The sequence below is a fragment of the Erythrolamprus reginae genome, chromosome 2 (assembly GCF_031021105.1).
Source record: "Erythrolamprus reginae isolate rEryReg1 chromosome 2, rEryReg1.hap1, whole genome shotgun sequence".
NCBI lineage: Eukaryota > Metazoa > Chordata > Lepidosauria > Squamata > Dipsadidae > Erythrolamprus > Erythrolamprus reginae.
In genome coordinates, this window is record NC_091951.1 from 256,532,842 (window position 1) to 256,560,692 (window position 27,851).

Genomic DNA, 27,851 nt, shown 5'->3' on the forward strand with positions numbered 1-27,851 from the left:
GCGTGCAGGGAAATGTGTATGCACGAAAGTCACATTGCATGTGCACGCAGTGCACTGGTATGGAGGTAGGATCCATGGTGAGATTTTTTTTGTGTGTATTGCTAATGAAGGTGAAATATTTTTAAAAATAGAAGTAGAGAGGGCTCTCTTGCTCTCTTTTTAGCCAAGAAGGAGAATGATTTTCTGATGAAACAACAAGCAGGGTTCATTCATTAGTTACACTAATTAAACGCATCCCTGACCTTTTTGTTCCTACCCCCTGGTTTCATGTAATATGTACAATCCCATAATATCTTTTAGAGTGTTCCTGTTAGTGCTGATCTCGATATTCAGGAGGTGTTATTTTCTTCATTCTAATAAACTTTTGAGTGCAAAGATCAAGCACTCAAAGTTCAAGTTTGACTAATCTTGTCAGTTTAATTGCTTAAACTATCTAAAAGGTTTAGCAACTGAAGACAACAATTCTCCAACCTGTTGATATCAATGGGATGGAGAAAGAAACGCTTGAGCGCTCAACGTTTTAAGCAATTACATGGAATGCACCAATAATAAACATTTCCGTTTTATCAATCAGTAGTAAAACAAGTGTTAAATTAAGCAGAGAACATCATATTGCCACAAGATATGGCATAGTCTCCCAATACAACTCATACTGCAAGTTCAAAGAATACTTTCAAATTATTTTTCTTTTGAAATGTGTGAGTAAGCAGAAGGATATTAGCACACAGCAAATCTGAAGAAGAGAAAGGCACTTATCATTTTAGATTGCTCCTGGTCTTGGAAAGTTGCTGAGCCTGGAGCTATATGGAAACCTGGCTTTATTAGAATGCTCTAATAATACAGTATATACCCATTGTGTCATGTGTGATATACTAAGTGCCTGCTAGCTTCTTCCATCATCCTAACTAGATACCACAAAGCAAAATTCAAAACACATCACCATATTATGAAAACATGTAAGTCTGTTGATAAAAACTGTAGTGTTTAGATGGCACCAGTGTTGTATTTAGGCAGATGCCATACTGAGCATTATAACAAGAGATAATTATTTCTGATGTCCTGATATTTCTGATGGCTTGTAAATTAGAAAATAAACTACCTCGATATACGTAACAAAACATATTTAAGAAAAATAACTTAAGTTCCAAAGGATGGATTATATAAAAAGGTGCAAATATAAATATTTAAGGTACAATTAATATGCCAGTTAATCAACAAATATTCAGTTTACCCTTAGAATTAATAAGGAGATGAAATTGTTTACATATATTTCTCTTTTCATGTTTTCATCAAAATCTGCCACCTTTAGGGTTTCTTTCTTCTTTTATAAAAATAGGATTTATATCCTACTCATCTTTAGGATGATTCATGTAATATTTTAACTTCACTTCATATTGCAAAAAATAAGTGTTGCTTGTTTTCAGTTGGGCATTTCTTTCTCATTTTTAAATGTCTGTGTGCAGAGTCTCAGTCATCCAGATCATGGTTTTTCCATCCAAGAAACTTCTTCTGAAGAAATGAAACATATTTAAGGAAAAGCAAGAAAGTCCAGTTGGCTTTTGGAAAAAGCAACTTTGGATCTCTCATTTCTGTTTTTAATGGCTACTCCACCTTCATGATCTGGAAAAGATCCATTATAGGAAATTGTTCATGATAACTTCCTTTGAAATTTTTACCATAACTGTATTTTCCCATTAATAGTTGGGGGGGAAAGTGAATTACACATAACAGAGGATGGGAAATTATAACAAGATCAAGGCATGCAATGCCTCCCTCCCATAGATGTATTACAGAAAATGTCTTATAAATTGAAATCTAATCAGTATTGCATATACCAATGATTGTGAACTTTTTTGGCTCGGGTGCCAAAAGGGTGCACGTGCATGCAATAGTGTGCATGTCCACACCCACAATGCAATGCCTTCCTTCCATAGATGCACACAACCCCCATGCTCAGAAAGCCTCCTGAAGCCTGGAGAAAATGAAAATGGCCAAATGGGCCAACCAGAAGTTCGTTTCCAAACTTCTGGTTGGCCACTGGGCTGTTTTTAGACATCCCCAGACTTTAGGAGTCTTTCCTGAAGCCTGGAGAGAGCAAAAATGGTTAAAAAGAAGGCCGAAAATCAGTTGACCAGTGCATGCATGCACACTGGGGCTGACATAGGGCAATGCCTCATGTGCCAGATATGGCTGCGCATGCCACGTGTATAAAGTGACCAGATTTTATGATTGGAACGAGGGACACCATTGAGCAGGGGGAGGAGGGCTAAAAAAAAAGTTTAGCCAAAAAAAGTAACCAATTTTTTTTATCTCTCTTGCTTTCTCTCTCTCTCTCTCTTGCTATCCCTCTCTTGCTCTCTGTCTCTTGCTCTCTATCTCTCCTTCTCTGTCACTTGCTCTCTGTCTCTCTTGCTTTCTTTCTCTCTTTCTTTCTCTCTCTCTCTCTCTCGTTCTCTCTTACTCTCTCCCTTTTTTTCTCTCTCTCTTGCTATCTCTCTCTTTCTCTCCTCCTCCTCTCTCTTGCTCTCTCTCGCTCTCTTTTTCTGTCACTCTCTGTCTCACTTTCTTTCTCTCTCTTTCTTTCTCTCTTTCTCCCTCTCTCGCTCTCTCTCTCTCTTGTTCTCTCTCTCTTTTTCTCTTTTTATCACTCTCTTTCTTTCTCTCTCTCTCTCTTGCTCTCTCTCTCTCTCTCTGGCACTGTCTCTCTCCGCTCTCTTGCTTTCTCTTTTTCTTCCTCTATCTCTATCTCTCTCTTTCTCTCTCCCCCTCTCTCTTGCTCTCTCTTACTCTCTCCCTTTTTTTCTCTCTCTCTCTTGCTATCTCTCTCTTTCTCTCCTCCTCCTCTCTCTTGCTCTCTCTCGCTCTCTTTTTCTGTCACTCTCTCTCACTTTCTTTCTCTCTCTTTCTTTCTCTCTTTCTCCCTCTCTCGCTCTCTATCTCTCTCTCTCCCCCTCTCTCTCTTGCTCTCTCTTTTTCTCTCTCTCTCTCTTGCTATCTCTCTTTTTCTCTCTCTCTCTCTTGCTATCTCTCTCTTTCTCTCTCTCTCTCTTGCTATCTCTCTCTTTCTCTCTCTCACTCTCTTTCTCTCTCTGTCACTGTCTCTCTCTCTCTCTTGCTTTCTTTCTCTCTCTCTCTTGCTTTCTCTCTTTCTCCCTCTCTCTCTCTTTCTCTCGCTCCCCTCTCTCTTGCTCTCTCTCTTGCTATCTCTCTCTTTCTCTCTCCTCCTCTCTCTTGCTCTCTCTCTATATATCTCCCTCTCTCTCTCTCTCTCTTTCTCTCGAGCAACAGGGGAAGAGGAGGGGGGAGTGAGCAAATAAAAAGAAAGAAAAATAAAGAAGGGGGGGAGAAAAAAATCAGGACTTTTTAAAAATGCCCCGGGACAAATAGCTTAAAAGTGTGGCTGGTCACCTTACACTTGTAGCACACATGCCATACATTTGCCATCAGTGGCATATACTAAAACTACCCGGTTCCACCACTTTCAAAGGGATATTACCATGACTAGTTTTATGAAACTAGTTTTATAAAAAATTCAGCCCTTTGATTGAGCAGTGAACTAGCTCTGCATATCTCTTAATTATCATTTATATTCTTACACATTTCAAGGTATATTATAGTCATTCCTTCTTAAGTAGTGACTTCGTTCATACTTATATGATAAGGAGAAATAAAAATGCTGGTGTTCCATCAATTCCATCAATTATGTTACAAAATATGTTGTGTGCATGTCTGTTACATTTTACCTATTATATATATTTTGACAACTACTGCAATTTCTCAAAAAATGAAAAATAGAGCCAAATGACATACTACATTTAACATGCAATGTGGCATGTAACTGCTAATTACATATATGGGACAAACCTTTTTGAGATTACAGCATTCTAAATATGGAAGTTTATCTCTAGCAACAATCTACGCTTAGAATTTTAAAATAATTTTATATTGTTTAGTAGATAACCTCATTCTTTTGGCCTTCTAGAAGGCTCTGGAGATCTATTTTTTTCCCTTACGGAAAAGAATGGAAAGCAAGTTAGTACAGCCCAATATGTATATTTTGGTATTGTTGGTTATTAATTATGCAATGCCTTAGTTATTGTATTAAGATTATATTTTTAATTCTACTTTTTTTGTTTGTGGTGATTTTTATATTCTATTTTTATGTATTGCGTATTAACTGCCCAGAATTATTTGTTTAGGAAAGAAGTATACAGAAAAGGGTGTGGAGATGAGGAACTATAAAATAAACTGCCAGGTGTATGGATATTTAACTGGGAAGAAAGACAGCTGCCAGTCAAAGCTGTTCTCAATCATGACATCCTTGCAATAGCATCTAAAAACGTAGATTTATATACCACTCCACAATTTATTTATTTATTTTATTTATTCATTTGTCCAATACACAAATACATAGGAAGAAAAATAGACATTTAGTAATATATATAAGGGTAAAGTGAAAGAGGAGAGGATATATGAAAGAAAGAAAATATATATGATAAGTGAGAGAAAGGAAAGACAATTGGACAGGGGACGAAAGGCACACCAGTGCCCTTATGTACGCCCCTTACTGGCCTCTTAGGAACCTGGAGAGGTCAATCATGGAGAGTCTAAGGGAGAAATGTTGGGGGTTAGGGGTTGACACAATTGAGTCTGGCAATGAGTTCCACGCTTCGATAACTCGATTGTTGAAATCATATTTTTTACAGTCAAGTTTTGAGCGGTTCGTATTAAGTTTGAATCTGTTGCATGCTCTTGTGTTGTTGCGGTTGAAGCTGAAGTAGTCATTGACCGGTAGGACGTTGCAGCATATGATCTTGTGGGCAATACTCAAATCGTGTTTTAGGTGCCGTAGTTCTAGGCTTTCAGCCCCCTCTAAACAGTTTACAGAATCAACATATTGCTTCCAACAATCTGAATCCTAATTTTACCTAACTTGGAAGGATGGAAAGCTGAATCAATCTTGAGCCGGTCAAGATCGAATTTCTGGAACGGGGCAGAGTCAGCCTGCAATACTATATTTTTACCACTGTGCCACCATGCAAAATGTACATAGGGACATACAGTGGAGGCTCCATCCCTTTCAATAATATGAAATAGCCTATCATACACAGTACAATAGTATAGAATACCCTGCAACAATATATGTAACATCCATCAGACATCCAGATTTGTTTATCTCAGGGCTTGATAGGTAGACAAAACTGCCAAATCCAATCCTATCTGACTGTGCAACGAACCATAATAATGTGTACAAAAAAAGGTAGAGTTTGCACTGTAGCATCACAATGGATGTTTCAGCATTTGTCCTTCCTCGTTCCCTCTCTCTGGATGCCCATTTTCCCTTGGCTGAACAGTGCACAGATTTCATTACTCCCTCATGACTCCAAGAAATGTATCAACAGCTGTGACTGAAAAAATATAAGAGAGGAAACCGCAATTTCATCCTTAGTAAGTTGCCACTAAGGCTCTGATAGTACCAATTGATCAGTACATATGTGGCACAGTTCAGCCATGCTAATAAACCTGTTTCAGTGGGGAAAGTAAGAAATGAGACTGGTCTATAAAAATCTGAATTTTTCAGCCAAAGGGACAGTTTTGGATAGGCAAAAGAGACATGATTGAATCAAGGAAGGAAAGAAGACTAATAATCAGTGAATCACAGGAAGAGGCATATCAAATATCTGAATGTTTTGCTGCCACTAATTAAGAGCATTGGCCAACCAACTCAATCTTCTCTTCCTTCTAACCTTTGTTTCTTTTTATTTTTTAAATCAGGGTGTCCAACAAACCTGGAAAACGGAAATCAGGGAATTATCAGAGAAATCAGTGGTTCAGGAAATATCAGGGAATTCATAAAAAAACATAATAAATCAGGGGGGGGGGTGTTCTGTTGGGCTCTCTGGTAGAATCCTCCCAAAAATTCACAGGTACAAATTTCAGACACACACACGTTTGAAAATTCAAAACAATGTTCTTTATAGCCCTCTTTTGGTATAGCAAAGAGCACTCGTCTCCAAACAAACTGGTAATTTGTACAAGTCCCTTATCAGTTCTGTGATACTTAGCTTGCAGCTGTGAGGCAATTCACAGTCCTTCTTCTTTCACAAAGTGAAACACACTTTGCCCTGGTTTAGTTTCAAAGTGGGGAAAAATCAGCACACAAAAGGTCAAAGTCAGTAAAGCAGTCACGAAACACAACGATCAGATAATCCTCCACAATGGCCAAACCCACAGGCTGCTATTTATAGCAGCCTCACTAATTACCAGTGCCCCACCCAACCACAGGTGGCCTCATTTTCTTTGATAATAATCTCTCAGTTATTGTTGCCAATGCATCGCTCTCCGCATGCGTGGCTGTATCATTAACTCTTGTTCTGAATCCAAGGAGGAGCTAGATAATTGATCTCCTTCTGAGCTGTCTGCCACACTCTCCTCCTCCCTGTCACTCATGTCTTCTTGGTCAGAGGAGCCTTCATCAGCAGATTCCACCGGGGGCAAAACAGGCCTGCAGCATGTGGATGTCTCCCCCACATCCACAGTCCTTGGGGCAGGAGTTGGGCCAGAGCTAACCACAACAGGGGGGGGGGACAAACTATATTAAAATGTTTAAAAGTGAGGGGGAAAATCATGTAAAAAAAGGGGGTCACACTGCCTGGCAGAGTCAAGCAAAAATGAGCATAACTGTAGCAACAACTTGTTTCCTCAGCTACTAATGTTTCTCCACGGCTTAGCCGTTTTGTATGACATCATCTACGACTGCGCCTTAACTAGATCGCAAGTTATAAGGAAATGTCAGGGAAATATCAGGGAATTTCAAAATGCTTTCTACCAGGACACCCTGTTAAATGTACGTTTAACACAGAGACACAATCCACGAATGTATGGGATGATGATGGAAATATCCTGATCTCTTACAGTCTAGCAAAATCTAATTTGCGGAAGGTGCATAAAATGCAGACCTATAAAATACTGACCCCTGATTGAAACTTTAATTAGAGCCTCATTCTCAATTAAAGACTCTCCACTTCAGTGAGGTAATTGCCTAGGAAAACTGGCTGCACATTTCATTATACCACGCAGCTATAATTTAAAAATCTGGGACATGAGAAAAGGGACCACTTCTGCCTTTAAAAAGTTACAGCAAACACCGGTACGGAGCACTCAGCATCCCAACTCTGGTTAGTTGGCTGCATGCAAAGGTGGCTCTCGAGGTTTAGGGTATATGCTTTTAGTTAATTTTATTGATTAAACCTTATACCATCAAAGGTAGCAGCATACGCTTCACTACTTAAAAAAAAGCCTACGTTGCTCTCAGTAGCACAAACTGCACCAGTGAGCATGCTCTATTTGTAGAATCTACATACAGACACCCTATATTGAGTTTAGCCTAGGACAATACCCTACGAGACTAGACTTTCAATCCTGGGCCTAGAAAGTTTAGAACTAAGACGCCTTAAACAAGATCTAAGTATTGCCCACAAGATCATATGCTGCAACGTCCTGCCTGTCGGCGACTACTTCAGCTTCAACCAGAACAACACAAGATCACACAACAGATTTAAACTTAATATTAACCGCTCCAAACTTGACTGTAAAAAATATGACTTCAGTAACCGAGTTGTCGAAGCGTGGAACGCATTACCGGACTCCATAGTGTCATCCCCAAACCCCCAACACTTTACCCTTAGATTATCTACAGTTGACCTATCCAGACTCCTAAGAGGTCAGTAAGGGGCGAGTACAAGTGCACTAGAGTGCCTTCCGTCCCTTGTCCTATTGCTCTCCTATATCTCCTATACCTTTCTTCTATTCCTATATCTCTTCTTCTATTCTTTCATTGATATGTTCTATTACTTTATCTTCTTTTCTATTATTTCTTAGATATATTTACTATGAGTATCTCCTCTATAACCTTCATCATGTATTTTACTATGTGTATATAGATGTATATCCACTAAAACCCTCATTGTGTATTGGACAAAATAAATAAATAAATAAATAAATTAAAAAAACCAATATGTCAAGTGAATGAGGGAATGGGGATTTTTTCAATGTGTTTCTTTGTTTATTCATATAATTCTGCAAGGGTTGAAATATTGAATAAATAAAGTGTTGACGGACTTTTTTGGCACTGACTGCCGAAACGGGGCCATACACATGTGGGGGAACGCCAGAAACCAGAAGAGCAGCTCCCTGGCATGCACGCTCAGGGGTGCTGCAAACCGGATGAGCAATGTTTGAGTCACGTGCGATGTGTGAATGCACGCAGATCACCTGGCCTTCCAGTTTCTAGCGTGCGTGGATATGTGAAGACCAGCTGGATGGCACGTATGCATGAGAGTAGTGGAAACTGGAAACTCTGCATCCTGTCACATGCATGCATACCAGGGAACTGCTCTTCTGGTTTCCTGTACTCCCACACACACGAAGACCAGCTGGCTTGCAGGCATGTGCATGCCAGAACCCGGAAGGGCAATGGGCAATGGCTGGTCTGTTGAGAGAGAGATGGCTCTGCATGCCACTTCCGGTGTGCTATAGGTTTGCCACGCCTGCTCTAGTTGATTCATATAATATGTGAAGTAAACAGACATAGTTGGGTTATTTGGAAGAATACAGAAATGGTGCTGGTGAGGATTTTTGCAAAAATTGCTTGAAGTGAGAGACGATATTAGATGTTTTAAATATTAGATGTTGGAATGAGGAATATAAAAGAGACCTATTGCGGCTTTCCATGGGAAACTATGTTCACTGAACTGATGGGTTGAATTATGTCATCATGTGCAACACAATCTCTTTCTCAAATCCGAAATCCAGAGTTGCGTCATATGTTTCCAAAACGTACACACCAACATGTGGAACTTATACTTTAAAAGAGCTTATACTGGCAAATCCTGGATATTAAAAACTGTGCATTACGAAAATGTATGTGATATGAAATAACCTTAAAGAGATTTACATTAAGGAGCCTACCCTCAAAAAAAACATGTTACTAAGAAGTACCTCAGGGACATTGAAAATAGGTTTCCCGGGGAAAAACATCAGGGAGCAATCTTTCTATCTATCTTAAGGAATATACATCAACATATATCATGGAGGAATTGTCTCAAAACCTAGGTAGTTAGAAAGAATTACACACATTAGAAAAAAGCTAGACTACTAAATGTTCTGGCGGGCTCTCTGGTATGAGCCTCCCGAAAATTCAAGGGTACAAATTTCAGGCACACACATGTTTGGAAATTCAAAACAATGTTCTTTATCACAAAATTCAAAAGAAACAAAGCACCCTTTTTGTATTGCAAAGAGCACTCGTCCCAAAACAACCTTGTAGGCTGTACAATTCCCTTAATCAGTCCTTAAGTACTTAGCTAGCAGCTGTGAAGGAACGTCACAGCCCTCCTTTTTCCACGAAGTGAAACACACACACTTAGCAACTGCAGTGAGTTGGTTAACAACCATGCAAAAGATGTTGTAAGATTGAGCACAGAAACAGGATTACCTGTCATTGCCCTATTAATTCAGGCAGAAAAATGGGATGGGGGTGGGAGGAAAATTATCTTATTCAAAATAGGCTATTGCATCTCAATGATGATTACAGAGATAAGATTTCTCCTGAATTGAATCAAATCCAGGTAACATTTTGTGTTTGACACCTGTCCTTGTAATGCAGGCGAAACCTGTTGCCCTTCCTCCTTTGTGCAGGAATTTATCTTTCGTTCCTATTACAGAGAATAGGGAGTGTTTCTCTAACTACACTGTATGCACCATGATACACGCTACACAAACCTGATATCATGTCGCAGGCAGGAAGACGGGGAAAAATAATGTTTTTAAACGTTTAGAAATATGTGTGCATCTGTCGAATCTGTCTTGTTCCAGGGACATGAGCACTGGAATATCTACTATCGTACAATCTGCTTCAATCCCTGTGGAAAGCTGGTATAAAATGTCTCTTTATCGACGGTGGCCCAACCATATGGATGCAAATTCTCAGAAGCAACTATAATGTTAAGAGAAGAGGTAGTCTGCATCGGTCCCCAGTCTAAAACAGTGAAACCTCTCCCTCCCCCCCTCCCTCCCGGCTTCCATACGGCTTCCTCCCCACCTCCCCACCCATTTTTCAGCACATTCAAGAGAAGGATAATACATCAAAGAAATTAAGAGCCGTAAACAAGGGAAGGAAATTGCCGAGATTATTAAACGAGATGCAGAATCTGTGAAGCAGAAAGATTGCGGGGAAGCTGTTCCAAGGCTACCCTTTATGCAAATGAGAAGTCTTTTTCCATCACTGGAGCCAAATTGTTTGAAGAGACTGAAAAGAGGCAGCTGGAGGTGAATAAGAGGCCCGTCTGTTGAAACTGCCCTCCATCACCTGTCCATGTGTTCTTCTATTAGAGTTACATGCAAGTCCCCAAGCATGCCACTCAACCAAATTAATGTTCAAGAGCTCATTTCTGAGGAGGATTCGACTTAGGGTTCTGTCTGCAATTTTTATCTTGGCATTTGCTGACTTTCCTCGTTATTATATTCAGTGGTCCCCTTTCAGGACTATATAGAACTAATTTTGAAACAACCATAAAATGCCAGCTTTGAAAAATAAAATGAAATGGCTGATATCCTTATATTTTAAAAAATTTCACCAAGAAAAGGCTGGAGTTCCAAAATTGGGACAGTTGAGTATGCGGAGTGTGAATTTGAAAAGTTACTTCCAGATTCAGGGGTGTCCTCGGGATATGATCAAAAGAGACAAAATGTTATCCATGATGCTGTGAGGAAACTGTTTTGATGGTTTCAGGTGTGGTTGTGGTATAAAGTCTACGAGTCTATGGAGAGGGGCGGCATACAAATCCAAGAAAGAAAGAAAGAAAGAAAGAAAGAAAGAAAGAAAGAAAGAAAGAAAGAAAGAAAGAAAGAAAGAAAGAAAGAAAGAGTATAGGTATTTGCCTAGCTAAGCAAGCTTTTCACGTTTATTCAACTGAATAAAGATGGGCCTCCCTTAGCAACAGACACTCCGATTTATATGTTTGCTCTATTGTCCACTTCTCCACCCAGAAGCTGGGTTTATAATGCCTCAACTGCTCCCTTGGCATTTTTGACCAATCATGTGGACAACTTGACTTCAGTAGTTCATTAAATGAGCCCGCAAAAATAGGAGAGAACAGAATTAAGCTCCTGTTTCTAGCCCATCCCTCTGAAAAGCTCCAAATCCCATGAAATTTCTCTATCCTGATCTGCCAGCAGTCTTTTCCTGTCAGCTTGAGGACAAAAAGAGGACAAAACAAGTGCCATTTTCCCCTTCCAAGTTAATTTTTGATAAACGCTTGAAAGGAATTTAAACGGAGAGACAAAGGATTCTCTTTTAGCACATGTAGCACAGCGCAATTGTTAATGTCTTCAAGTCCAGGAGGTTCCTTCCTCCTTGTCTTTGTGTCACTCAGCCTGATTATGGGCTCTACTACATTGCACTATTGTGCTATTTCCTTTTCAGACACCACATTTAACTGCTTTTTTTTAAAAGTCAGTTTTTAAATACATTTTCACCAGTGTTTAAACGTATCATTGAAGCGTGATCACCTGGAATAATATTGACCAGTCTTTCCACTGTGCTGATTGATACCTAATTCATAGGTAGAAAGTGTACACATGCTATTGACCCAGATCTGTCAAACCAAGTATGCCTAAATATAATATTACAAAGATCAATACAGTGTAAATGATGTGAACATATTTTAGAATTATATATCAGCATTTTCAAATTTATCCGCATATATGCATTGATTGATCACAGCATGCAACTAAAAAGATGGCTTTTCAGTGTTTGAAAAATGGAATAACTTCAGTAGTCTGTTGACACCACTAGGCTGGGATGTGAAGGCAGGGGGATTCTGGAACACATTTATGTATCTAGCCATCTACAGGTAGTCCTTGAGTTACAGCTGTAACGGAGTCTGTCCATCACATTGAAGCTTGTGATGGTTGTAAACATTATTATTATTATGTCAGTACAACACAGCAAACGAGATCACTATGCTGGATTTCGTATTTCATCACCAGTCGGGCGCTTCCCAAGCACCTAGGACTGCGTGATGTAGTGGCGAATTATGTTTGCCAATCCCAGTAAAGCGGCCTTTTGCAATTGACAGATGGAGATTTTGTCAATTCCGATGGTTTTCAAATGTCCGGTGAGATGCTTTGGTACTGCGCCCAGCGTGCCAAGTACCTCTGGGACCACTTTCACTGGCTTATGCCAGAGTTGTTGCAGCTCGATTTTTAGATCTTCGTATTTCACTAATTTCTCTAGCTGCTTCTCCTCAATTCTGCTGTCTCCTGGGATTGTGATGTCGATGATCCATACTTTCTTTTTCTCCATGATCACAATGTCTGGTGTGTTATGCTTCAGAATTCGGTCAGTCTGAAGTCTGAAGTCCCACAGTAGTTTGGCTTGCTCATTTTCAACCACTTTTTCGGGCTTATGATCCCACCAGTTCGTTCCCACTGGTAAATGGTAGTTCCAGCACGAGTTCCAGTAGATCATCTGTGCCACAGCATCATGTCTATGCTTGTAGTCAGTCTGTGCAATCTTTTTGCAGCAGCTGAGTATGTGATCAATTGTTTCATCTGTTTCTTTACAGAGTCTGCACTTTGGATTGTCTGTTGATTTTTCAATTCTGGCTTTGACAGCATTTGTTCTAATGGCCTGTTCTTGTGCCGCCAGTATTAGTCCTTCTGTCTCCTTTTTGAGTGTGCCACTTGTAAGCCATGACCAGGTCTTTTCTTTATCCACTTTGCCTTCAATCTTGTCCAAAAACTGTCCATGCAATGCTTTGTTCCGCCAACTGTCCATACGACATTGAGTTACATTTTTTCTGTACTGGTCCTTAGTTTGCTTCACCTTGAGAAGCTTCCTATTGTTGACCTCCATCAACGCAATTATCACTATGCCCGATAATAATAATAATAATAATAATTATTATTATTATTATTATTATTATTATTTTATTTATTGGATTTGTATGCCGCCCTTCTATGGAGACTCGGGACAGCAAATTATCAAATTATCATATGACTGAGCCGATTTGTGTCAGTTTAATAAATTTGAGATGATAGAAAATATTTGTAGTTGACTGACGTCTGTTCTCCAAGCTTGCTGTTTAACTTCCGAACGTTTCATCACCAAGCTAGGTAATATCAGCAGCAGAACTACGCTTGAAGCATCTTGTTTCAGTTCTCCTCCGCTGTTATTGATTGTATGGTCAGTTGGTCACAAAGTCGACTGTTCATGTCATGCGAATGTCACCTAATGAAGAGGTGGTCGATGCCATAGTTGGTTGATTGCTTGATTAATCCGATTGTCATGGGCTCCAAATAAAAATGTTTATCACACGTTCATTGAATACCAGGCTTCAACTAAAATGGCCGCTATGGCTGTTAAGCAGATACTGCAGTCATTAAGCAAACCAATGGTTCAGTGGTTCAACCAATGTGATATTATGGTTTACATATATATATGAAATATCAATAATCTAGTGCATCGTATTTGTGCAAGATGAATAATCAAATGTCTCTTCTAAAGTCTATGCCAGGGGTACTGCCAATGTTTAATATCAATATTTAACAAGGAAATGGAGCCATAACTTGCACTGTCAGTGAGATTTTTACCAGGCATTAAAACTAAATATATTTGGCTTCACTAAAGGAATCTAGAAACTCCTGGTTCAAAGAAACTCCAATGGGAGCCCTTCTCGTTTTCAAAGATTTAATGGCATCTATTATTTTATGGAGAGTTCAGCTGCAGCTAAACTGACAGCTTGATTGGGTGGTAATCTTTAGAAATATATTATATATAAAAACTTAATGTCTTCCTCATATATTTCACAATTTTACAATTGAGAAAAGTGAAAAAATATTGATATACTAAATCAAACTCATTGTATGCTGTGTCCTTAGTATCCTTGATGACAATTGCCAGTTTTTTTTTTCCAGATGTCAAGAAGACACCTGCAGACTTTGGTAATGATTTAGCATCACAGTATCAATAACATTGTGAGAATGAAGAACACTAACCAATGGGACTTAACCTACATAGTTTTCAAGTGATTTTCCACATAATTAATTATGAGATTGTTTTAAAGTTTAAGGATCATTTTCAGTGTGAACATCAGCGGTGGCAGAGAACCCTCCTGGTACCAAACTTAACTCGAGATTCATAATTTAGATGATTTACTGTTTACCATCAGTTTCCTGGTTGTATTTACCCAAACATGTCCTAGAATCCTTTGCTGTGAAGAAGGATGACAGATTTACTGGAGTTTTTTAGGGTTTAACTCACCATCAATAGCATTCCTTGCAATTAGAAAATTCAAAAATTATGAAACATATTGCAAAATGGCTAATTGGGTCAGGCTTTTAACTAGAAATGACAAAACATCTGCTATAATGGAAGAGAGATTTTTTGAATACTCATTCATATTTTGTATTTTTGAACTATGAAATGATCCAATCTGTGGCCTTTTATTACATGCGCAAAAATATACTGATTATACTGAAAAATATGCAGCTATTTCATTAAATAGCAGTATAAATATTGATCAGTTGTCTTGAGAGTATGCCTTCAAATTATGGTTCTTTTTCTTTAGGGTGCTTGGCTTTTGCACGTGTTGTGGCTACAATTAAGAATTCTGAGTGCTGTTAATCTCGATGCATTTGAAGAATGCTGAAGATTATTATTCTAAAGCAGGGGGTCTCCAATCTTGCAACTTTAAGACTTGTGAACTTCAACTCCCAGAATACCTGGCTAGGGACTTCTGGGAGTTGAAGTCCACAAATCTTAAATTTGCCAAGGATAGAGGCCCCTGTTCTAAAGGAAGCAACATGCAGGGCCTCCTCTTAAAATTATTAGTTTACTTGTCATAATAGCTGGTGTTGTGTATCTGACTAATTAAATCATTAATAAACTAATCATTAACATAACTAAGCAAAGTTGGTCTTTGAAAGAGCCACCACCAAGAAATATCACAGCTAGTGAAAGTGAAAAAATTATTTTGAAAGGTGGCCTTGGGCATTATTTATTTATTTATTTTGCCAATTATTGTATATGGACATGTTGATAGGCTCATCAAGTTTGTTTGCTCAAAGTAGGGGCACAGGTACAATGAGAAAAACCTTGAGATCCAGCACATCCCATAGGATAGAAGAAAGACAAGAGGAATAAAGTGTTGTTTGATGCAGAATTTTTCTAGTTGTTGACATTGAGAAACCATTAAGAAGCCTAAATAAATAGCCAGATCTGCAGTATAAGATTGCAGCATGGAAGCATTTTCATATGAAGAGCATCTTTAGCAGCTGCTAATGGCAGTATATCAAGCTGTCACTCAAGGCCCAAGTGCATAAATTGATTTTTAACAATTTGCAATCAGAGGTGGCTTTTGTCCTTTTCCTGAATAAACATTATTGTACTTAAGTAGTCCCATTTTATAATACACTAGCTGATAACCCGGTGTTGTCTGGGTATTTATTTATCCCAATCCTGTATTATGGTAATACAGGGAACAGCCTTTGAGGTGATTATCTGCATTAGCAGTCACTTCCCCTGGAAACTTGCCCCCTTTGCTTGAAGCTGATGGCCTAGGGCAGAGGTAGGCAAAGTTGGCTCTTCTACGACATGTGGACTTCAATTCCCAGAATTTCTGAGCTAGCATGATTGGCTCAGGAATTCTGGGAGTTGAAGTCCACAAGTCATAGAAGAGCCAACTTTGTCTACCCATGGCCTAGGGCAGTGTTTTTCAACCAGTGTGCCGTGAGACATAGTCAGGTGTGCCATGGGGAAATTAAACATGGGTCCACAAACTACCATTCCTGCTAGGATATCCCTTTTGTGTTTATCAAAACAGGTACAGGATTCACACTAAGTGAGTATAAATACATTTAGAAACTATATTATTAACTATATGTATAATATGTACTGTGTTAGAGTGTCATTTTGTGTCATTTTGGTTGGTGGTGTGCCCCAGGATTTTGTAAATGTAAAAAATGTGCCGCGGCTCAAAAAAAAGGTTGAAAATCACTGGCCTAGGGGGCTTATTGTTTGTTTGTTTGTTTGTTTGTTGTTTGTTTGTTTATTTATTTATTCAGGTTATAAAAGGGGAAAAAGAAGCACAAACATCAAAGTCTTTGTCTGAGAGGGAGCCATTGAGAGGGGCCTTTCTTCCCCCTACTCCCATGCCCATCATCCTTGCCCCCTCCCTTCCTCCTCCCATGTGCTTCTCTTTCCAGCCCTGTCTACGATCCTGACACTTTGTCCCAAATCCACCAGGGAATGCCTTCTGCCAAGAAAAGGGAAGATCAGGCGCTTCCCCATTGGTCCATTAGAGGTCAAATGTCACAGATGACTTTCCAGAGGAAGCTGCGAAGGAACTAACATCACAAACAATTGCCACTCTAGGACGCTGCACTTGCTCTATTTAACAGCCCAGGTGTTCCAGAGTTATGCATACCACACTAGGAAACAACCCCCCCCCCAATTTATTTCCAGAAGGTAAGTCATCTGTGTACCAGGTTCTGCTGGAACGAACATACATGCATGCATACATACATACATACAAACATACATACATACATACATACATACATACATACATACATACAGAGATATATACCGGTAAGTGTGTGTATGATTGATTTGATTGCTTTCAGAAAAGAACCACTCCTGATGTCTTTGTCCCCCAAATAATTTATAATCCCTATCAAAACAAGAATAAAACAATCATATTTTTCCTTGCTTGCTTTTTCAAAAATAAAGTTTTTATGGGAGTGCGAATCTTATCACCCACTCAGTTGGAACTGTGTAAAGAGCCACACTTAGTGGCTGGCAAAGTTGGCAAATCATTTCCAAAGTAATTCCGCTATGTAATTCAGCATAGTTCTCTGATCCCTTTTTTAAAGAAAGGAAAAATATGCTGGCCAGCCACATTTTATTCTACACCTGGAATCTTTTCATTTGGCGATAATTAGTAGGAAACTAGTCCTTCAGGTGTTTGAGTCTCATTCTTATTCTTTTTTTCCCCCCCTTCGCCAGCTGCTTTTGGTAATGAGATTAGTTCTATTTAACTGCTCAGGTTTTTTTTTTAACTCTTTTCCTTTTCTCTGCTATCAGATTTTCTATTGATGGACAAATGAGGGAAATGGAGAGGAAAGGAATAAACAACATTCTTGTCCAATGTATTAAAAATAATTGATTGTTGAATTTAGGGTAAATTTGGTAGGCTAAAATAACATATATCTGAGCCATAGTTCCTCCAGATATTCTGTTCCTGATACCTATCCTCTTTGACCATGTTAAGTTTAAGTTTAAGTTTTATTAGATTTGTATGCCGCCCGTCTCCGTGAGACTTCTGGAAGATAAAATTCAGAAGTCTCAGAGGATCACAGATCATCTAACCCAGGGGTGACAAATCCGCATTATCACGGTGGCATCATATGAGGTATCAGGACTTCTCCCCCGCCCTTTGCTAAACCACTGGTGGACATGACCAGTGCATGAGGCCACAGGGGTGAGTTTGACAGCCCTGATCTAACCCTACTTCAAGTGACATCTACTAAATGATAATATAACCCCTATAGGTGTTCTGGTCTCTGGCTAAGGCTTCTGTTAATTGGTATAAAAGCTTGCTGAATGCAGAGATTTATAAAAACAAAAACACCATCTTTATTTTTCTTCCTTCTGTTACAAACTGCGTCATTGGTATGTAGTCACTTTTATCTCAGTCTTTATTAGTTAAAGCAACATAAAAGTTCTCCAAGCAATCCTCCCTTCATCTTAAGATTTATGGCTAGGCAGCATTAGCCCAGGGTAATAAAAACTGCAATTAAAAACACATAAAACAAAGTTTACTTTCAAAGCCGCGGAAAAGCACCTCCATATTGTTTCATAGCAGAATTGAAAACTCCACCCTTCTTCTCCGCTGACACCCGGACGTGACAAATTAATTAATTAATTAACCCGTTCCTCCCCTAATATTTCTTCCCTGACACTTGCTCTCTTCACTTTCGCAGGCATCTGAAAGAAGGATTTAACCATCTATTATCTGTCTCTCCTTCACTTGAGTCTGAACTCATAGAAACGTCCTGTGGTTGGTCTCCCCCTTCTTCTTCTGCCTGTAAATCAGGACCTGCCACTAATTCATAAACACTATCCGAATCAGAATCTGCGAAATCCCCAAACTGAACAGGAATATACACAACAATAGGTGCTGCTTCTCATCGCCACTGTCTATAGCAAAAAAAACCATTAGTGTCAAAAATCATAAGTGTGCATGCTATTGTGCACCTGTGAGTGCCCATACCCATAATTCAATGCCTCCCTGTGCATGAATTTGTGATTTGCCATGCTGCCCCGCCCCGTGCATGTGCACATGATCACCCCATTCCCCCATTTTCTGACTTTGGGTGAGCCTGTTAGGCAAAAATGGCTTCCCCTGCCCCCCAGGAGGCCCTCTAGAGGCTAAAAATGCCTTCCCAGAGCCTTTACACAAGCTGAAAATCAGCTAGTCGGCGCGCACATGCTCACTAGATCTGAAATAGAGCAATGGCTCACATGCCGGCAGATGTAGCTCTGCATGCCACCTGTGGTACGCGTGCCAAAGGTTCGCCATTACTGGTCTATAGTGAGCTGCTAGCTGATGTTATCTCCAGGTTATGGACAGCATGCATCCAAATACTAAATACTAGATGTTCTGTCTGGGTCACTCCAGAAGCTATGACCAACCCAACAAGATAAGCCAGACACACTGGTTGAATCCAAACACAGTTTTATAATAGTAAAGAGAAAAGAAGCCAACAGAAAATGTCCTTACAGATCAGGAAAACAGTGGAACTCCAAATAGATACACAAAGGCAATTGTTCAAACAGAAACACAGGATCCTTAATGCCATACGAGGCTGTTGTTAACAGACACCAACCTCCCACGGGTCTTCAAGGCTGCTGGGCCACGAGCCAGGAACAAAAAAGCTGAGAGAAAATGCAGATAACTCCAACTCCCCTTTGATAACACTCCACGCTGCCTGAATGGTTCTCATGCCTTATAAATCCTTCCCTGCTAATGAGGACCACACTCAACCCCCTGGTGTTTCTCATTCAACGCTGATAATATCTACGCAGCTGATTTCTCCTTTGAGCTATGCGTCTCTATCGCATACTAATGATAGCTTGTGCGTCATCATCCAGGGACTCCAATGAATCACAGCTACTTGCTGGAGATAGCCCTTCCCCAGGCCTCCCAGGCCTTGCATCACCTTCACTTTCATGACTGCTGCCTGCACTGTCTGACTGCGAAGAACTCTCCTCTCCTCTCTCAGCTTCCCCCGGGCATGGAGCCAGCAGAGACGCAGCTGGTCTTTGATCTGACTCAGGCTGAACCACAACACTAGAGAATGATAGCAAGTTAGGATATGTTTCTTTCTTCAGCTTCCAAGCACTTCAGAAGCATCTGCTTAGCTACAGCAACAAACAAAATGCTGGACTAAAATAGATTGATCCAACTGAGCTAGGATTAATATTTTTTAATTCTTCCAATGGAATGGCAAATAGAAATGCTGCGAGCAACTATGTATATATTTGGGCTTGATACACCCCAGCTATTCTTTACTCCCTCTGAGATAAGATGTATGACTTCCCATAAAAATAAATAGATCAAAAGGTTACTGTTCCACTTCTATTTGTCTGCATGAAAGAGAGAACATCATTTTATTAAAAATAAAGTTCCAGAGGAAGGCTTTGTTCACTGATGCTGTTCAAAGGCAAGAGAACAATAAAATCCACTCCTGATTCAGCATTAAAGAAAGAAAGAAAAAGATTGCTCTTTTCAGCTGGTACTTTGTCTCTTGATTTTCTAGTTTCTTTACTTGTCACCATCCTAACACTTTCTTATCTTATGGTAACTGTATAACTTGTGTGTGTCTTAAATCACACGTGCCACTTGTGTGTATCCCAAGAAACCTGTGGTAGAATATAGCCTGCCATCATTCAAAGATCATTCAACTGATTCCATCATCAGTTGAAAAGCATCCATTTAGTATTTCTCAACAATGGTTTTATAGTCCCTCCCAATAAAATGTTGTGCTACCATCCAGTATAAATGGACAATACTGCACTGGAATGACTCTCATGGACAATTCATTATGAATGCAGACCTTTCAACTATAAATTTATTATAAATATTATTATAAATAAATGGACTCTGAGCGGCTAACAATAATCATAAATACAATACAGTGGTACCTCGACATATGAGTTTAATTCGTGCCAGAGCCGACCTCATATCTCGATCATCTCATATCTCGAACAAATGCATTTAGATTTGGCTTTTCGCATGGAGATAACTGGGAAAAAATTGAATTCTTGCGCCCCCTAGTGGACGCTCGGCTTGTATCCCGAATCTGAGCTCGGGTGTCGAACAGAAATTTTGCTCGCATCGCAGCTCGTAACTTGAAATACTCGCATGTGGATCAGCTCGTATCTAGAGGTACTACTGTACTAGTAAAAAGAGCAATAAATACATCAAGAAAATCTACAGTGCCATAAAAACTACAATATCATTTTTTGAAAAAACATACATACTTGCAGTCAATCCTAATTCCAGGTCTGCCAGAAAAACCGGGTCTTAACAGCTGGGGACAGTTGATCTCTGGGAGCAGTTGATTCCACGGGGTCAGAGCTGCCACAGAGAAGGTTCTTCCCCGTGGTCCCACCAATTGATATTGTTTGGCGGACAGGAACTGGAGAAGGCCGACTCTGTGGGCCCTTACAATGAGGGTATTGTTGAAGTAAATCATAGACTTTGGGCTAGCTAGCAAATGTGCATAGTGTTGGGTTATATTTATAGCTCAGACATGACTCCATAAGTTTTCTATGAACATAACAGTATCAATCTGCTAAGTCAGTGGATCTCAGCCTGTAGTCTACAGACCCCTGCAATGTCATAGTGTGTCCGCAAAGGCATGAAGAAATGTTATGATTTAAAACTTGAGTTAAGTCTTGGGGGTTCGTACCCACAAAAATATTTAAAGAGGGTTCATAGAAACATAGAAACATAGAAGACTGATGGTAGAAAAAGACCTCATGGTCCATCTAGTCTGCCCTTATACTATTTCCTGTATTTTATCTTAGGATGGATATATGTTTATCCCAGGCATGTTTAAATTCAGTTACTGTGGATTTACCAACCATGTCTGCTGGAAGTTTGTTCCAAGGATCTACTACTCTTTCAGTGAAATAATATTTCCTCACATTGCTTTTGATCTTTCCCCCAACTAACTTCAGATTGTGTCCCCTTGTTCTTGTGTTCACTTTCCTATTAAAAACACCTCCCTCCTGAACCTTATTTAACCCTTTAACATATTTAAATGTTTCGATCATGTCCCCCCTTTTCCTTCTGTCCTCCAGACTATACAGATTGAGTTCATTAAGTCTTTCCTGATACGTTTTATGCTTAAGACCATCTTTGGACCCGTTCAATTTTGTCAATATCTTTTGTAGGTGAGGTCTCTAGAACTGAACACAGTATTCCAAATGTGGTCTTACCATATAAGGGGATCACAATCTCCCTCTTCCTGCTTGTTATACCTCTAGCTATGCAGCCAAGCATCCTACTTGCTTTTCCTACTGCCCGACCACACTGCTCACCCATTTTGAGACTGTCAGAAATCACTACCCCTAAATCCTTCTCTCCTGAAGTTTTTGCTAACACAGAACTGCCAATGCAATACTCAGATTGAGGATTCCTTTTCCCCAAGTGCATTATTTTACATTTGGAAACATTAAACTGCAGTTTCCATTGCTTTGACCATTTATCTAGTATAGCTAAATCATTTACCATATTACGGACCCCTCCAGGCATATCAACCCTATTGCACACTTTAGAGCCATCGGCAAATAGGCAAACCTTCCCGTTCATGGTGAAGAAACAATTGAGGACCACAGCTCTAAGTAAAGTTCTAGCACAGTGGTTCTCAACCTGGGGGCCAGGACCTCTTTGGGGGTCAAACGAACATTTCACAGAGGTCGCTTAAGATAATGGGAAAAGACATGGTGACATCCCATGGTGTTAGGAACTAAAGCCTCTCTTCTGGCGCCTTGGAACATATTTTTAAAATCTGACCAATCAGGCGTTTACAGTGGGAGGGTTACTCTGACTTTCCTCCCAATCGGATTAAAGCTCTGTTGGGGGAATTGGCGCGAGACTTATGGTTGGGGATCACCACAGCATGAGGAATTGTATTAAGGGGTGGCAGCATTAGAAAGGTTGAGAACCACTGTCAGATACAACTTACTGTACATTATTTGTAGAAAGATTCAAAACATTGGGCTTGATTCGCTATATATGTTATCTGCATGAAAGCTGCATTGTTTAGAAACATGGGTGGAAAATCATAATTAGAACTAAACAGCAAAGCAGACCCAGGTAAAAATATCAATTACCATAATCCATGCTCAATATATTAAAATAAATTGCTATTGATTCCTGTGCCTATTCATTGTGTTTATCCCTGGTAGTAAATAAGCATTCAGGTTTACACAATTGTTTTTATTTAGTTGGATTATACAGTGCAAAATTTGAATACAGAATCTATGTAATGAATGAAAAATATCACTTCTAGAAATTGGTTCCTAAAATTTGCTCTAAAATAACTTTAAATGTTCTCTTCACAGTGCCACAGCTGGCAGGCCAGAGATAAAGAGGCAGCTAGCCATGTTTTATCATCTTGGACAAGCAATTTAAAAACTGCTCAGAGACAATCTGAGTTGTTCAGAATAAGAAGTTAAGACAGATTTCAAAAGCAGTGTAAACTACTTGGAGTTGTGTTTACTTCTTCAGTCATCTTTTTATGTTTTGCCCTCTGGCCATTGATTGATTGCTTATGTGCCACATGTTGACTCTTAGCTACCTTCCTCAACTGAATTTTTGAGTCTTTCAATCATGCATCCATGGCCTCTGTAACTGAGTCCATTCACATTGCCTATCTACCCAAAAACTTCATTTCAATAAGTTATCATTGGGGGGGGGGGTACATGTATGTTCTCCTTATATTGACCCCAATCAAGATAATGAATCCAACCAATTTGAAACTGCTTTGTTCAAGGTTATGTTGATTTCTGGACTTGAAATACATATCGCAGTGATGGCGAACCTTTTTTTCCTCGGGTGCCAAAAGCGTGTACGCACACATTATCGCACCTGCACAAGTGTCTACCTCATAATTCAGTGCCTGGGGAGGATGAAAATTGCCTCCCCTGCCCCCCCCCCCCCCGAAGGTCCTCTGGAGGCCAGAAACAGCCTGTTTCCCAATGTCTGGTGGGTCCCGTCAGCTTGTTTTTCACACTCCTCAGGCTCCAGAGGCAAAAACGCCCTCCTAGATCCCCCTGGAGGCCCTCTGGAAGCTGAAAAGGAAAAGCTGAAAAAAATCTTGCTCTCCCAGAGTTTCCGTGCAAGCCGAAAATCAACTGGTCGGTGCGCACATACGTGCTGGAGCTGAGCTAGGGCAACAGCTCACGTGCCAGCAGATATGGCTCTGTGTGCCACCTGTGGCACCCGTGCCATAGGTTACCCAGCACTGACATATCGGAATAGCGCATAAAATGGTAGTCTGGTTGAGCAAATGATGGTATTCCTCCTTTTTTTATAATCAACTTGTTTCTTAGTTGTGATTTCACATAAGATGGTATCAGCCAAAAATATTCTTGAATTGGAATTATTTATTTGCTTGCTTGCTTGCTTGCTTGCTTGCTTGCTTGCTTGCTTGCTTGCTTGCTTGCTTGCTTGCTTGCTTGCTTGCTTGCTTGCTTGCTTGCTTGCTTGCTTGCTTGCTTGCTTGCTTGCTTGCTTGCTTATTTCTTTATTTATTAGATTTGTATGCCGCCCCTCTCCGTAGACTCGGGGCGGCTGGACCTATGTAAACTGGACCCATGTACATAATACAGATAATAATAATAATAATAATAATAATAATAATAATAATAATAATTTATTAGATTTGTATGCCGCCCCTCTCCGAAGACTCGGGGCGGCATACAAATCTCAATTTACGACCACATTTGACCCCAAAATTTCTATTTCTAAGCAAGATAGTTGTTAACAGAGTTTTGCCCCATTTTACAACCTTTTTTGCCATAGTTGTTAAATGAATCACTGCGGCTATTAGCAACATGGTTGTTAAATGAATCTGACTACCCCATGATCCCAAGACACAGCACCAATCATAAATATGAGTCAGTTGTTAAGCTTCTGAATTTTGGTCACAGAACTATGGGAATGCTACAATGATTGTAAGTGTGAAAAACAAGTACAGTGGTACCTCTACTTAAGAACTTAATTCATTCCGTGACCAGGTTCTTAAGTAGAAAAGTTTGTAAGTAGAAGCCCAGAGCCGTTGGATGTAAGATTGGCAGGAAATAAATTTTGTAAATTAATAAATAAATATACTAGAGAGAGTTTTTGTCTCTGTAACATATGAGCATTGCTATTCTCACTCCTTTTCCACACTGTCAAAATCAGTCAGGAGACATTACAATTGACCCAATTCATCTTTCAATGTAGAAGTACCTGTAGTTACTTTACTGATAATTATTCTGATTGTGACTTTGCTTTATTCAAGTTGCCACGCTCACGAGAAATGTCACTAGGATTCTGTGGCTGTTACATGAGGACTTTTGAAGTGCCAAACCCTGCCATACTGTAAGAAACAGTGTGATAAAATGATTAACAGGACAAAGAGAGAGAGAGAGAGAGCTGGAAGTTCCATGCTATTCAGAAATCCTCCAGCACACTGAGCTGATAATTAAATAATCCTTGTATATTATGCATAGATTGGATATGAGATGAGAGAGGTGATAGATGATTGATGATATCAATCCAAAAGAGTACATTTCAACGGACCTGCTGTTCTTTAAAATGTGTGCCTCAGCAATATCTCTACCCTACAGATATTTAGCGATTATTACACCAGGTAATTTAGATTAGTCATAAATAATAATAATAATTAATGATTTATTAAATTTGTATGCCGCCCCTCTCCGAAGACAGAAAATACATTATTGAGCATTTTAGAAGAATAAGAAAAATGAAAGAGTAGGGTTTGAGTTGTTTTTCTTCCTAAATAAGAGACACACTTTCTAATATAAAAAGACATAAAGATTGACTGACTTCATTGGTATATACCAAATGAGGTCAGATTAGCTCCCTCTGTTGTTTTGATAAGTAAAAATAATAATTTAGGTAGGCCTTTGAGGCATAAGTGAAATATTGACTGCTAAAGTGCCAGAGATAGGTACAGCTTGTTCTTGTGGCTTTCTTTCTTCTGCTCTTCATGATGATTTATATCTTATTTTTAATTGAGGTTCTGATTCAATTATTGCTGTCCATGTGTATTGCTAGCGTCTTGAAGAGCAGTTAGTGCAAAGAGATAATTCTGAGAAATGATGACAGCATAAGAAACATGTCATAACTGCATGTAGGTGCATTGAGGATAAGCAAGCTGATACATTGCTTCCTCAGCTTCCAAGGGTCAACAGAGAATTCGAAAATACCTTTATGTATGTCAGTTTGTGCAATTTTTGAAGGACTTTAGCAGCAGTACCTACGAGAAATTAATTCCATAACTTAATGCTTTTTTCTATTATTGCTTTCCTCATTCTGTTACCTGACAGCAATGTCACTGCAATCCAAATGGCCATTGTTGCCAGTTTGCTATGATGCCTTATTCTAAAGACCCTGAAAGGACCACCTGTACTTCCTAAAGTTGGAGCTGTTACTGCTCAGAAGCCGAGTTTCCAGCACTGTGCATGTGGTCACTATCTTGTTTTTGGCTTGGGGGGGGGGGGACTTTGCATATACACATGCATTTAGCATGGCCATGTCCACATGGCGCAGGAGGAAGCAAACTGTGGCAGCAAGTACGAGGGTCGCCCAGAAAGTAATGCATCACATTTTTTTTCTTCAATAATTATTTATTGAACACAATGAAACTTATACACAAGAAAGAATGATGTTTCTTCTACACTCCCCTAGTAATTGCTGTCAACCTGCCTTCCATTGAGGACCTGTATATTGCACAAGTCAAAAAGAGGGCGGGGAAAATATTTACTGACCCCTCACATCCTGGACACAAACTGTTTCAACTCCTACCCTCAAAACGTCGCTACAGAGCACTGCACACCAAGACAACTAGACACAAGAACAGTTTTTTTCCGAACGCCATCACTCTGCTAAACAAATAATTCCCTCAACACTGTCAGGCTTTCTACTAAATCTGCACTTCTATTCTACTAGTTTTTCTCATCATTCCTATCACCCATTTCCTCCCATGTTGACTGTATGACTGTAACTTGTTGCTTATATCCTAAGATTTTTATTAATACAGTATTGCTTCTTCATTGCTTATTTGACCCCTATGACAATCATTAAGTGTTGTACCACATGATTCCTGACAAATGTATGTTTTGTTTTATGTACACTGAGAGCATATGCACCAAGACAAATTCCTTGTGTGTCCAATCACACTTGGCCAATAAAATTCTATTCTATTCTATTCTATTTTTCCACGTAATCTCCGTCCCATTCTATGGCCTTCCTCCAGCAAGACACAAGGGAATGTATGCCCTCCCGGTACCACTTCTTGTTCTGGCCACAAAGCCATTTCTGTACTGTGCAAATCACCTCTTTGTCATCCTCAAAATGTGCCCAGCAACTAACCGTACTTTTGTCGACTGCAGATTCTCCATAAACTGTACACAAACATTTGTGAATGTTCCCAACAATTTCTTTCTCTGCAGTGAGAAATTCAATAACAACACGCTGCTTGTAATGTACATCACTTACAGATGCCATTTCGAAACACTGCTACAGCTACGCTGTCTGAAGAAATGCAAAATTTACACACACACTCCTGACAATTCAAATAATGTATATCTAAAGTTTTACATTCATACCATTACTGTAGGCTGAGAAAAAAAATTGATGCATTGCTTTCTGGGCGACCATTGTAATTTAGAACCCACTCCTGGTATGCACAGCACAAAAACAAGTGGATTTTGTGTATATGTGGGAGAAACAAAAATTGGGACAGTAACAGCTATCAATCAGAATACAAGAGTGATATATAGAAAATGAACCTAGAGCAATTTCATATGGCAGTGTCTCACATTATTGCTTCTTAATTTCTGCAGCCATATTCAGCTGTGAATAGTTTTATTATTAGTTTAGCTTAAATAAGTTGGCTTTATTGTTTTATTATTTCCTCTGTACCCATTGTTTGCTTAGAGTAGTTGCGCTACATGTTTGGGAGTGGACTGTTTTGCATAAGTTCCAAACGGCCTGTCTTAGCATTAGAAATAATTTATTACTTTTAATTTCCCCAACTTCTTTTACCCCATAAATTGACCTCTGTGTTCGATCTTAGTCTTTCCTTTTTCTAAATCACATCTATAAACTTTAAGTAATAAAGTCCTAGTAGCCTGTAACATAGCCAGGACTATCTATCTCCCTGAAGATCTATTAAACAGGAGGGTTTTTATGACGATAAACAATCCAGTGTGTAAGTTATTTAATTTGTTATTGTTAGGCTTTTATAACCTAGGAAGGACAAATAAGTGATTGTGATGTTTCTTCTGTTTTGATGTATGTCTTTATCAGAAATTCCATATAGCCACAATGGCAAACTTATGGCACGTATGCCAGAGGTGGCATGCAGAGCCATCTCTGTGGGAACATGCTCCATCACCAGCTGCTCTGGTTTCAAATGTGCAAATACATGCTGGCCATCTGGTTTATGCAGCATTGGAAATGGCCCAAACCCAGGCCCTT

The 27,851-nt window shown here is 39.5% G+C and overlaps 1 protein-coding gene across 4 annotated transcripts in view; it reads left to right on the forward strand.

Moving 5' to 3' along the window:
- LINGO2 (leucine rich repeat and Ig domain containing 2) overlaps positions 1-27,851 on the forward strand; it is a 932,046-nt gene that overhangs the window by 888,938 nt on the left and 15,257 nt on the right. The gene's annotated exons all lie outside the window — the stretch shown is intronic.